We start from the raw sequence: 15,204 nt of genomic DNA on the forward strand, positions 1-15,204 counted from the left end.
AGAACTGAATGATGCAGCAGATGAGAATTTCTCTTTCTTTGATGTTGTTGGAGAGGTTTGCAGGTTTTAGATTTCTATTTACAGTCAGGCTTTAATACGTATTCCCGAGGTTGCTTTAGGGGTAATTGCCAACAAAAGTCACCACACTTTAGTATCCTTACTCTTGCAGCTACTATGACTTTTTTTCTAAGTCAATTTTGTCATCCTTGCAATTTTCTTTGCATAAAATTAGTTCTCCCTAAAGACTCCTTAGTTTTTACTTAACTGAGCTTCTTGAGGGAGTTCCTACCAGTTTGCCAGGGGGGCATAAGCACTGCTGAATCCCGAATCAAACTCACTTTATGCCCTGTCCCCCAGACTCAGTAGACTCTAGAGCAATGGAATAGAAACAAATGAAACTAACATACTGCAAATAACCAAGAGGCCAGGTATCATAATCACCGGGAGATAACTGGGTTGGACAGAGCAGATTCAACGCTCTTAACTGTCTGAGAGCATGCTCTTGGTTTGAAGATAAACTCTGTAACTTCACCGCCAACTGTACCCTCTGTTTTAGATTGCCCTGCACTCTGGGGATTCTCTCTCTCAATTGATTTTGGCCATTTGGTTTTAATTACCACTGTAAGAAAGTATATAGTTTATCTGCAAAATAAAAAAAATCACCACGTTTATATTATATTTGAAATGGGGGACTAAGTACATAAATATGTAGATCAAAACATCAGTGAAATGCCCTAAATTGCTTTCTTTCATGATCTGATGTTTGGGATTATTGGATTTTGCACTTAAAAAAACCAATTACTTTAGCTTTATGTTTGTTTTTGTTTCCAAAATAGGAGATAATACAACTTCAGACAGCTATTTGCAGGTCTTTCCCATGTGGATGCACCTACTCTTTAAAGCTTTCTACTACCTGAATGCCTCTAACTATAATGTTGGTTTAGTTATGTGTTTTGGATGCTTTGCTAACCATTAAAGTTTGCTGTTTATACATCACAGTTACATCCTCCATAACCTTTTTTTTTTTTTTGCAATAGTTAAAATTCACTTAATTGTAGGAAATTTGATGTAAATTTCAGTCCTTTCTAGAAATATTTAAAACACTGGATGTTTTAGAAGCCCATGAGGAATAGTATTTTAACACATAACTTTTATTTTCACCAAGCCCACTTAAACCAGGGTAATTTTGTTCCATGGTGTGTAATGTTCTTACTTGTGATTAGTCCTGCAGGTTTCTCTTTTTCTTTTTCTAATTGCAACAACTAAAGGGCAACAACAACTGATGGAGTTACAGTTGTCAGACATTTTAGGTAGTTTTCCCCTTTGCAAAAAACAGTTCTGTCGAAAATACCAAAGAGTGTATATGTTGAGATTGCCACCCGCTGGTGAAAATAGAGAATTTCCATTTTAATGAGTAATTTTGAAAAACATTTGTTTTTTGTTTTCAGAATATGAGTTTGTATTAGGTTCTTTAAGAAATATGTTTCAAATCCCGTTAGAAGGATTAAAAATTTCATTATTACAAATCAAGTTAATGCTGTACTGGAAGCATAAAACAATCATTATGAAACCATTTAAAGACCTTTATTTACATCTCTTGTAGCCTCCACAAAGAAGGAAAATTGAAAAAAGTTGTAAAACTAAATATGTCAAAGTGTTATCAGTGGTTATTGTTGATTAAAAGAGATCAAAATAATTTTTTTGCTTCCTTACACTTTTACTTACGTTTTTCCTACAGAAAGCTTGTATTGCTTTAAAAGAAAATATAAACCTAAAGAGGAAAAATAGGTATATGTATGTATATAAATTGAAATGTATCTTTGGTGCTTTATGGAGTGCTAAAAAAGAAAAAGTATCACCCTAAATCAATGCCACATTTAACTAAACAGATACAAAGGAACAAAAGCTTAGAGATTGAACTGCAGCTTTCATCACTTCACTAGCACAAATTTTAAATTCAAATGCATACATAAGAATTTATTATGTGATAAAGATGTAATTTCAAATCCATGTGCAAAGGTGCTTGGTCACCTTACATTATATAACAAATAAATCCCAGATGTTAAAAATTCGAATTCAAAATTAAGTAAACTTTAAAACAGATAAGTGAGGTCGGGCACAGTGGCTCACACCTGTAATTCTAGCACTTTGGGAGGCCAAGGCGGGCAGATTGCCTGAGCTCAAGAGTTTGAGACCAGCCTGGGCAACATGGTGAAGCCCTGTCTCTACTAAAATACAAAAGAAATTAGCCGGGTGTGGTGGTGTGCACTTGTAGTCCCAGCTACTCGGGAGGCTGAAGCACGAGAATTGCTTGAACCCGAGAGGTGGAGGTTGCAGTGAGCAGAAATCGCACCACTGCACTCCAGTCTGGGCGACAGAGCAAGACTCCATCTCTACAAAAACAAAACAAAACAAAACAAAACAAAACAAACAAACACAAAAACAAAAAAACAAAAAATAATCATGTAAGTGAATATTTAGCTTAAGCAAAAAGGCAAAGAAAAAAATTATGAAGAAAAAATATAAAGCAAAACATATGTATATGAAAATTGCCATAAAAGGAAATGATAAAATGGAAAAATTATTTATAGCATACAGAACAGAAAAAATAAATAAGACATCATTTAAAAGGGTCTATGAGCATTTGAAAAACACATTTAATTTCAATACTAATCAAAAGATTGTACGTTTTTTAAAAATGAAAAGTTTTGCTATAAAATTGGCCAAGATTTAAACTATTTTATTATATCTAATATTATCAAAAGTACTTCATGTTATAAAACTATTCTGCTGCTTAAAATTATTTCTTAAGAAGATATATAATAACATGGAAAAATGCTCATATAAAATTTAAATTAAAAATAGAATTTAATAATAAAATGTTTTTTTCTATATCTGTCCAGAAGGATATATTCCAAAGTTTAAATAGTGATTATCTGTATTACTCGAGTTGTTGGTGATAATTGGTTTCATTCATTTCTGTATTTTTTAAAAGTTTGTAAAAAAAATTGCAAATATATAAACTGCTTATTAAATTTTCTTTAAAATCAGGGTATAAAATAATGCATATAGTTTGATTAATATTTTAGTAAAAATAAAAGCATATGTGCATGTATACTTATATATATGTTTTAAAATTCATATAAGTAGATTAAAATATATTTTAGAATTTTAATAGTGATTATATGCATGTTTGATTATATGGTTATGTTTTTATGGTTTAAGTAGTGGTTATAGGTTATAGGTGGCTATAGATGACTATTTTCTACATCATTCATTTTGTGATTATTTTACTACAGATAAACAAAAATGTATGTGATATATGTATACATTAAAAATTATCTTTAGAAAGATATTTAGTAATATGAAAAAACATTTATGAAAACTTTAGTTAAAAACAGAAAAAAACACAACCTAATATATGCAGCTTGCTCACAATTTGATAGAAATGGAAGCACATTTCTATTTTATTCATATGTGTATATGAATAGATTTTAAAAACTTGGAAGGGCATGTTCTAAAGTTTTAATTGTGATTATAGTACTGTGAATATAGTGGATAGTTTTCTTCTTCATTCATTTCTAACTTTTTAACTAGAAATCATGAAGCATACACATATATTTATCTCATATATATCAAATTGTATACATTAAATATGTGCAGTTTATGTCAATTATATCTCAATAAAGCTGATAAAAATGTATAAATGTTGTCCAATAAAACAAGTTTACCTATTCTTTATAAAAAGAAACATGAATAATTTTAAAACACAAAGTGTTCACTTTTTACTAGCTCAGTACCCATTTGTATGGTTGGTTCAAAAATAATTGCAGTTTTTGCCATTAATTACTTTTAATGCAATACCCAATACATTTAAAAATATTTCTTCACTAGCATTTCGCACAGTAATGAAATAGCATTTTAAACAGGTTTTAGAAGTTTGGATCTGCATATTCTTTGGAAGGTTGGTAGGGAGGGGTGAGTGGGGTAGAATATTCCTACTTATCAAGATATGTTAGTCCCTAAAAAGAAATGAATATCATGCCCAAGAAGCTGACTACTTTGTGGAAACATTCAGCTATTTATTTTTTCATCACAAGATGGTGATTTCTTATGATTAACAGATTTAAGTAAGCAAGTAACCAAGAAAGCATGATGTGAATTTTCAAAAGAAACCACTAATTTAGATCCTAGTGTCTCTCATTAACATATCCTGTGCTGAAGTAGTAAATTTATTGATTATGTGAACTGTTAAATAGTCCATCTGCAATGCAAATGTAACTTTAAAATAAAAAATCTGACATCAATTCATTTTTCTCAAGTGACTTCAGAACTAAATTAAATAAAACACTTGATATGAGGCAGTCAGCCTTTTCTGATAAAGCTTTCAAATATCTGGCATGTTAAAAGTGTGCTGCTAGGCATGTGAAAGATGACACCAGGCAAAGAAAGACAGTCTCAATCATTTTTTAATAAAGGAAAATATACAGCTCTCCTGTGCAGCTGCATACTGCTTGACTGGTGGGCAATACTAATATGTATTCAGAGATATGATGATGTATCTGCTTGTTTTGCTGAGCTGTATGGAGACCTCTTGCACAGATGCTCCCATGTGACAGCTGGCTATATAGTTTGGGTTGCCTTCCTTTCAAGGCTCACAGTCTAAAACTCAAGCACCTAATTTTTAAATACTAACGCAAAGCACAGACCTAAGAATGAATAGAAATACTCATCTCTGAGGCATGTCATGAGTTGATTATAATAAAAATTGCTTAATTATTTATTAGTGGTTGCTTTATAAATTACTCTCTGGTTTTGCTGGAGGGCATAAACTGTGAGATGGGAGAAAAGAGTTAGAGAGCTGAAATAGTCAGGGGACACTGTGGTTAAGGGTTTCCTATACTACACAAACGCCTTTGGACTTTATCCTGCAAGTGCTGTGGAAACAGAAATCTTTTAACAGGGAGTTGAAAGGTCAGATTTGTGTTTTCTCTGTGTAATGGAAGATGGATTTGAGGGGAACGAGAAAAGAGGCAGGTAGTAACTTATTAAGGTGAAAGACTGAAGTGAAAAGTTGCAGTACAGCTGAAAAAGAAGGGAGGAAGCCCCAAAAACAAAGGCTAAAGAAGTAAAGTTATAGAAAAACATTTAGGAGGATATGGTAGTTGATTGAATGTGAGAACCAGAGGTAAAGGAGAGGAAAGAATTGTATTTTCTGTTTTGTATAACTGGGTAAATAGTAGTAACCCCCTTAACTGATACTGAAATCACAGGTGCTAATGCAGATTAGAAGGGGAAACATTAAGTGGCTGATTGACCTACTTTTCCTGATGGATACATGCAGTCATTCAGAAATTTTGTAAGAGCAATTGTATAGACAAACATACAATAAACAATGACAGTAAAATTATAAACACAATGCTGCAAATAAATCACAAAAGGCCAGGAAAACATGAGAGTCTTTTTATGAAGCTGATATTAGGGACATGGACAAAGATGGAACAATTAGGTTATATTAATTGTATTTGTTATGTTGCAATGGGAATGATTTTACTTGCTATAATAATGAGCTCTGTTATAATGGGTATTCTCCTTGCATCTCACCTATTCATTCACTAGAATGAGGTTTTATTCTTTTCCTTTCACAAAGTAAATATACAATAAGATCAAATAAATTTTGATGATTGCCAACAGATGGTGAGGGGCTCAACTTGAGGACCATCTGATCTTTGGCTTTTCAGTTCTTTCCGGCTGTTCTTTCTACTTAATTACCTTCCTCTCACTTCCTAATCCCTTCCATGTAATTCTACACCAAGACTGGGTCTAGCACTATTAATTTTCCACAGCCTACACTATTTTCTGATAAGATATTCTTTCTTAGCTGGTTGCTAATGGACCTAAACAGTCTGGTTTTAGCAGAACCTTTCAATCCTATTTGAATCATGTCTTTGCTCAATTTATTAATTCAGTTTAATGCAGAGAATTTAAAACTTACTCTTACAATTTAATCTCATTTCACATCTGACACAATGAATCAACCACCAGTGATTTTACATAATCAAAGAACCATTTCAACTAACCTATCTTTTAAATCCTTCTATATGAGACATATTTTTTTTCAATCATTAAAACAGGCTTACTAGAGCGATATATGTGTTTCAGTAACAAATTTCCCTCATTACCTGAATGCATCTATGCATCTTTTGAGAATGAAGCAGAGAAAGTATTGCTGTAATAGATATTTTAACAATATATCAGGGAAGCACAGAAAGATTAGGAATGTACGAACACTCAGAAAGGACTGCCTAGGGCAATTTTCTATAGATTTTTGTATGTATATTTATATAATCCATATCTAGACAGAACCTTTTTTTCTTGACAAGTGTATTTTAACATTCAGTTCAATATAAGGAGGCTGTCTCCGTGTTCTGTTCAATAGTCCCTAATAACAACTGCTTTACCAAGGGAGACGAATAAAATTTTGTTGATTGAAGCATCCTGCGTCATAATGTGTTCTCATGTTTCTGTAATGTTTAGCGGTAATTTAACCAAATGCTTGTTCTTTTGAATGAGAAATTGTACATCAAAACTATATATTGTTCTACATGTAGCCTGCATTTGTAACACAATAAAGCTTAGTTTTAAATATACCATCTATGTTTTGTGAATGCTAGTTAAAAATAATCCTACTTTCTTCTGATAATGAAAGTAATATATGCTCTTTTTTTTGAAAAATGCAGAGAGATTAAAGAAAAAACCAGGGTAATATGCATCACCTCACTAGAGAAAATGGCTATTAATATTTTTACTTACATCCTTTCTGCATTTTTATGCATATCTATAAAAAATAAAAATTTTAAAGCAAACTTGAACTTATATTGTATGTAATGATTTACGTGGATAATCACTACACACATTAACTTAGATGAATTTTACTCTCTGTGTATGTGAGAGAAACAGTAACTTAATTAAATTTTTAAAATTCCTCTTCATTTAGCTCATGAATATATGCTTTGGAATAAGCATGAGATAGGGGATAGGAATTTGCTTTTTTCTTAGTCAATTTCAGTTTCTGTGTGTCTCACATGGTGTGTGAAACTTGCTACAGTGACTATGATTCTGATGGTAAAAATACATATTTTTCTTATAACATGGGCTATACTCAAGCCAACAATTTTGATGCACAATCACAAAAACAGCCCTTACTATTCTAATACTAAAAGGAAAACTGTGTGGAAGTTATGGTATTTGATCTCCAACCTAGAGATTTTCAAGGGTAATGTTGATTATGCAAAACTTTTTCTCCATTATGTGCTAGTTTTAAAACGTAACTTCCTGCATGGGATGCAACTCCCCTGTAATCTACTTCTTTATTTTAGCAATAGTTATTAATTTTTTTCTATAAGTATATTTTGAGAACATTTAAAATATGGGATTGCAATCCATCAAATGGATGCACCATATCTACTTAAACCAATCCACTATCATTAGACATTTGGTTAATTTCCAATGTTTTGTTATAAATAAAGCCATGACAACTGTTGTGCCTGAGATATGATATGAGGGTCAGTCATTATATTTGCACATGGACTTAATGCTGTTGTAGTGTCTTTCTTTCAGGCACTTTTACCACTCCCATGCTAAGATACAGGAAGAAGGGCGATGTGACTTCCCAATAACTAGCTAGGGATTACCTTCATTGGAAGAGAAGGCAATAAAACATGATTTTAGAAATATAATCTTTTCGTGTTTTTTGCAGACTCCTTTCCATGACTCCTGTTTAGAGGGTTGGATTTGCACATAGTCATGTGAACCAGTTCAAAGAGTGTTTTTGCATGGCTTTTTGAGAGCTGCAGTGTTCTAGTTCCTTCTGTCAGCTTTGCGCTGCAAATAGCCATGGTATTTCCCAAAGTTAGAAGACTTCTGTGATTCACGTGCTTGTTCTTCAGACCCACACAGCTCTCCCTCCAAGTTTAGGTTGCCCGGACAGCTGCACTGGGGGAAAGCTATGTGCTGTTCTGATTTGTGCAGTGGAGAGAAAACTTGAGTCTCACACTTTACGAGAACCCTTCATACGGACTCTACTGGGTCAAAGTCTTTAGAAAAATCTAATATTAATTTATTAGCATTCATTCCTTGTCCAAGATATAAACATTTTAAAGGCTTTTGATACATACTGATAAATTTCTCTCCAGAAATTTTGTACGAATTTATACCACATCAACTGTAGATGAGAGTGATCTTTTGTCTAAACACTTATCAACCTATTATTTTTAAAAGAAACATAGCCAGAGATGAAGTGAGCTTTTTAACTTCGTGTTTCTTTAATTTCTAAAGGAATTGAACATCCTTTGTGCATTTTAATGACCTTTTGTTTTTTGTTATTCATGTTCTTTGTCACCCCCACCCCCTCTTTTTTTCTGTACAAGCATTAAAATAATTGGTATCTAAGAACTCTTTATATTTTAAGTCTTTATCTAAAAGCAAAATGCTCAAATTGTATTAAGAAACATATATATATAGATAGATAGATAGATATTTTTTCTTTTCTTTTTTTGAGATGGAGTCTCACTCTGTCACCCTGGCTGAGATGCAGTGGCATGATCACTGCAGCCTCTACCTCCTGAGCTCAAGCAATCCTCCTACCTCATCCTCTGTAGTAGCTGTGCTACATATGTACCACCATACCTGGCTAATTTTTTAATTTGTGTAGAGACAGGGTCTCACTATGTTGCCCAGGCTGGTCTCAAGCTCCTGGGCTTAAGTGATCCTTCCGCTTCGGCCTCCCAAAGTGCTGGGATTATAGGTATGAGCTACCAGGCCTGACCAACATATATATTTTCAAGGAGAAAGTAGTGCTAGGAAGAGTGTGAGATGGGTAGATAGGAAGCAGGCATTCAAATACAAAGTATTTGAATTAAATTAAGTTTCTGTTTTATCCAGAACATTAAAACTTTTGTGATGCAGTTTGTAATAGAGATGTTATTTATGGTCTTTCATACCCTTGTCCTCTTTAAAAATTGCCCACACAGAGCTTCTGATGTCTAGGTGGCTATGTTTTATATCACACGACTCTCATTATGGGATACCTACCCAAACGTCAGCACTTACTAGGCTGTCTAGAGATTTATGAACAATATCAGAATCTCTCTCTTAGAAATCAGAATGACAAATAATAATAATAATAATGAAAGCCAATTAATAGCAGATATGAAAAAAACATGCAGAATGTGAATGAACCAGATTAGTGGTGAAGCTGTAGAAGAAAGAGTTGAAAAAGTCACAAACTCCTGCTCCTGAGATCTCTGAAGCCGCCTTAAATAGAGAGCCACGCCTGTCATGGTGGTGTGAGCCTATAGTCCCAGCCACTTGGGAGGCTGAGGCAGGAGGATTGTTTGAGCCCAGGAATTCGAGGCCACAGTGTGCTATGATGGCACCGTGAACAATCACTGTATTCCAGCCTGGGCAACATAGCAACACCCTGTCTCTAAAAAAATAAATAAATAGAGAGGCAGCCATGTTGCAGCTCCAATTTCAGTAGGCTGTTACCTTTCTTGCTCTTATTTCTCTATGTATGTCCCTGCCACTTGAGCTTCCTTGAGTGGATCTCTGTTAGTTTTGCTTAAATAAACCTGAAGATACAAGATGCTCATAAGGTAAAGTACCTGTGATACACATTTTGGACTATCTTAGTTACTACAACTCTATACATATTCCAGCAGTCATTTTTATAGTTTCCTTTTTTGTTTAACAATTGTTCAACATAATGAGATAGCCAGGTGGGAGGGGGTCCCTGGAAAAACTCCAACCAGCCTGCACACTAGGAGGAATGCGCATAGGGGTGGAGACACAGAAGTTCGTGCTGTTTGCATGGGGGAGTAGCCTGGCCCCTCCTCTTCCTATGTGGAAACTGGAATTCAAATGGCCAGGTGAGAAGCACTCTAACAGGGACTCTGGCCTAGGGAAGAGTCCCTGTTTCCCCTTTTCTTCTTTTTTCACCCAATAAAACCCTGTCTTACTAACCATTCAAACTGTCTGCAAGCCTGAATTTTTGTGGCCATGGAACAAAGAACCCTGTCATTAGCTAAACTAAAGAAAAATCCTGCAACAATAAAATCACTAAGTCTAGAGTCTGTATTATTGGACTAGGTGATAGAGATACAGAGATGAATCAGACAATCTGCCATCTAGAAGCATGTAGTTCAATTACACTTTTCTATATAGCGTGGTCGTTCATTACTGCAGATTGTCAGATCAATGGTGACCAACTAGTTGCTAGGCAACTTGAAAGACAAGAATACAGAACGGATGCAGCTTGATTCTGTTATAAATTCTTCTTTGAAATGTTTGTCAAGAACTCTGAAGGATCTGGAATTTTCTCTACTTTAAAGCTAAGATGTTAGCCGGCCGCAGTTTGATAGATGCTGACAGAAGGCATGCAGCTTCTGGGTCACAGAGACAAAAGACTTTGTTCCAGCAAGGCAAAGAACTAAAAGCTTTATATTTACTTCAGGCCCCCTTTCCCCAAGTCCCTTGGGGAAAATGCTGAGCAATCCAAATGGATGTGTTGCAATTGAGAAACACCAGCATATGGAACCCAAAACTACAATGGGCTGGGAGCAAACCTGCCTGACATTTGCCCTGCAGGGAGCTATTATCTTGATTATAGTGGACAGTAACCTCTCTTCTGAAGGAGACATTAATTCTCTCTTCCAAGGTTACACACTATCATTATACAAACATCCTTGAACAGATATTTCAGAACGAAGGTCATCAGTGTCTCTGCTTGCAAAACATGCAGAAATGCCAAACATCCATGAACTGTGTTCCAACAATGTTCTTTCTCTGGGTACTTTATAGACCATTCAAAATTGTGACTCTTATTTCTCCTTTAAGTTGGTCCTGTATTCCTCCATTTTTGCCATATCCTGTTTACTAGGTATATTAGTTAAAACATTTTTTTTATATATATATATAACAGAAATTAACTTTCCCTAACTTAAGCAAAAAGGAAAGTTAGTAGAAGGATACTGGATTATTTCATAATTGAAAGAACAACCAGAAATCTAGTACTGTTTTGTGACCTCATCTGCAAAAGTTCACAGTCATCTGTAGAGTGCTGTCATTATCACGCCTCCATTATTCTCTGCCATTCTCCACTGCAACTTTTAAATTTTCAAAAGAGAGGAGTTGAGTGGCTCAGCTTGGCTAAGGCTCTTCCTTTAGCTTTTCAGTTAATTCCCAGAGGTGAAGGGCCATAAAAGCACCTAGTAAATCTTGGCTGTTCCTATAGAAAGAGAGATGATTTCTTTGGAACTTTGGCATCCTTCCCGATTGCTTTCTATTATATCTGGATTCATTTTGATTGATATTCCATTGCTCATAAGAGAAATGCTGTTATTGTTTGGAGCATTATTTCATTTCGCTTTTTAAATCAATTCAGTACAGTTTTGCTTTGTGTGTCATTTTCTTGGCCATCTTTTACCATTTTCCCATTTTTTTGAGCCGTTTTTTGAAGTGATCTGAACTAATTTAGTAATTCAAGAGTTTTTGGTAAATATAAGTAGTCTGTGGTGATTGAAGATAGATAGAATTATATGTCTTTCCCCATTAATCTTGCTACCAAGTGGTATGTCACAAATAGAGCAAGATTTAGCCTAAGTTTCATTATGTCAAATATTTATTAATTCTCCATATATCTTCAAGACCATATTTCAACTATGAAAAATTATTATTGACATCTTTTATGCTAATTAACATACCCTCTGGTGTAGGTTTTAATGATGGTATTTGAAATGCCAGAGTAGCCATTTCTAAAGCTATGGATTTTCCTAATTAGGATATGTCCAAGATTACTCAATCAGTCCTGAAGTGTGGATTAATGTTACTTTACAGCCCTCATGCACATATATGCATAAAACCTCCTGTGGAAGTATTTTTAAAGTAAATTACCTGACAGACAATATAATAGGTCAGATTTTAGGCATTTAGTCATGCACTCATGCTAATTTCCACACTTCTTTGTAATTAACATTCTTCCTGACTGGATTAATTGGGTTAGCAATAAGTAATCACATTTGTAATATTGCAACTGTTCCCAAATTAATTGCTCACATGTTCAATGAGCCATTACATGTTCTTTTTAAAACAGCTTAAAGAGCCCACTATTTGAGAGCTGTAGTCCTAAACATTTTGCAGAGAGGGATATAGAATCACTTAAAAATATGATGATGTTAATATACCAGTGGTTCTCAAACTCTGAGAGTATATGAGAACCACCTTGGTGTACTAATTAAATATAGAAATATCTTGGGTCCACCCCTAGCAATCCTGGTTTGGTAAATATTGTGTGGGGTCTGGAAAAACTTAGAGAAGTACAATATACTCTGTCTTCCTAGAAAAAGGCACATAGGCACAGACTTCCCACTTTGCCAGGACTTTAAGGGAGGGTTTCAGAACCTTGTGGCTTTAGTTTCATACAGTTTTTCTCAAGACTTCCTGCATATTACAATCAACAAGGGAGTTTTAAATAATATTTCAGACCAATTAGATAAAAACATGAGTGGTACAGGATGTCTAAACAGTCTGCATGATTTTCTTCCCAACCCAGGAGGCAGACTAGAGATTTTTCCTCAATGTATCAATCTATTTTACTGAATTAGACTTACTTGGCAGATACCTCACAAAAGTGATAACAAAAAGACCAATAACCCTATACATCTTACAAAATACACAGTTTAATTTGTGTATTGGTGAGAAGGTACATCATTTTTGTCATTGATTTGTCTTTCTCTCTTCAAAGGTTCAAAGGATTCAGTGGACTTTGTTCTGTTTTTGATACATAGCCCTCCCAAGTTTGAGAGAAGGAAAGCAAAGCTCTTTTTATAATTTACGGTGTCAAGGTGACCATTTATTGTGATATTTTAGTGGAAGAAAGTCTAAGAAAACATGTGGAGGTTAAAACTGATCATAAATTCACTATATTTTTAAAAGCATGCCCAGTTATAAATAAAAGTACCTATTTGTTGAGAATAACTCAGAGAAATGGTTAAATGGGCAATTTTCCAGATGTTATCTGAGGAAGGTTTTTTTTTTTTTAATTATTTTGATTAGGAACAAACCTTATCATGGTGAACAAAGTAGCAGTTAGAAACTCTAGTTATATTGATAAAGTTTTAGAAATGATTTCAAACTTCTGTATTATAAGGGAAAGTAGATCTATAATCAGTGTTAGAAAAACCATTTTGAAAATATCTATAATCAAAGCTTCTTCCATGTTTCTTTTAAGTGGATCCACTTATAATATGACTCACATAAACATTCAAAGCACTGGCAATAATAGGTGATTTAAAATGTTTAAAGCCCTTTAGTAAATTCATGTAGGGCAAGAAATTTCTCTGAGGACATTAATAATTATGATTATTTCTTACGCTGGTAAACTCTTGAGTTAGAATTTTTACAGCCAGCCACAAAGTTTTATAAAATCAAATTGTAAAAATTAAGTGTCAGAGGTTTGCAAATTTAACATGTATGAGTTATAGTCGATTTGTGTAGAAGAACTGACTTCCAAGTAAGCAAAGGAGCCATTTCTAAGCTTAGAAATCTTTTTTTTTCCTCCAAAATTGGACACCTAAGGCATAGGGGACAGACCAGTCAAATATTAAATGCAAATTTGTTCTTTTTGTCAGCAATTTTATTTTATGACTGTGAAGGTGGAATTGTGGGTTTACTTTTGCAAAACATTAGAGAGATTTTTATACTTTTAATAAAAACTGGATGCTTTTCTATTGGGTTGTGGAGAAGGACTCACCAAAATTGTGAGTATTTGAGACTTTGCTGGAAGCTATCTGTGGTAAGGGAAATTGCAGGATAATTGAATTGTAGATGCGCTAGCATCTTAGGCTACTGTTGTTAGAGAAGATAGTACTTCTGAAAAAGTGGTTACTTTTCTTGGCGTTGGAATTAAAGGCTTTTAGGGAGGATTCAGGCTTGAGGGGATAATGATAGTGATGGTTCTAATGCTCCTGAGTGCTTACCTCCGGCCAACCTTGCAAGCTGCTATGCATTCACATCTCTGATCCTGACAGTCCCGTGGATAGTGTTTTTATTATCCCCATTTAACAGATTAGGAAATGGTGGACAGCATACAAATCCAGATAGCTCTGGATTCCTAAACACTGATTCTTTGTTACTACACCCTCTTGTCTCTGTTCCATATAATAGACCCACCCTTTGCTTAAATCCTCAAAGGTGCTCACTTTATATTGGGGCAATGTTTGTAGCATTGGACAGCTCTACTCATCCAAAAGTTCATTCTTTGTTTGAGCTTATGTTTGTCTCTTTGTGGCTTCCATTTATTGGCTCCATGGGAGTGATATTAAAGATAGATCAGAGAGGGAAAGTAAAATAGGGAGTACTGAGAACATGAAGGTAGACCCCTATGGAAGTTGAGGAGAAGTCTGTGTGTCTGGAGTTAACAGGATATAAGCACAGGAAGCTGTTCTATTTTCTCCTCCTAAATTGGAATTTTCATTCTCCAATGGTATGCCCGTGGTACTGTTAAAGGACTGAGGTGTTCTGTTATCCAGCCAGCAGGGGGAGCATTGAACTCGAATTGACATTCCGTAGAGATAGAAAGGTCCATCCACTTGGCAGTAGGTGTTCTTACTCTGCCTAGCGTTAATAGATTCCACTTTTAAGATATTGTTTATCTTTTCTTTCATCATTATTGTGGTTAATTAAGCCATGGGACACCAAGAGCAATGCCGCACTACAAAAATACGTTCGCTTTGATGGTAAAATGCATTGTGTGCTTTGCTTATAAATTTCTTTAAATTTATCGTGAATCTCAATTTTAAGGATACCTTTCTAGATTCCAGTAGGATTGTTAATTTTGGCCAAAATTACTCCTATGTCTGGAGCTCAGAATATTAGGTTTGCTTTGGAGCAATCAGATGAAAAAATTTGGTTCTATGAGGTGATTTGAGGATCCCTGGAAAACAATTACAGTATTGTCCTCAAGACATTTTACAGTGCCAGGAATTGCAATAATTTTTAGGTTAAACTCTGTCACTTTTAAAAATTAAAAAACGAATACATTCACATTTTACCTAAAAGGCATAGTTCAATTAATTGTCCCCCATTACTGAGTTTGTTTGCTCTTCTTTAAAAAGGTTCTGAAGATTGGTGCATTTTTATGTTGCA

Source organism: Macaca mulatta, chromosome 3 (genome assembly GCF_049350105.2).
Source record: "Macaca mulatta isolate MMU2019108-1 chromosome 3, T2T-MMU8v2.0, whole genome shotgun sequence".
Lineage (NCBI taxonomy): Eukaryota > Metazoa > Chordata > Mammalia > Primates > Cercopithecidae > Macaca > Macaca mulatta.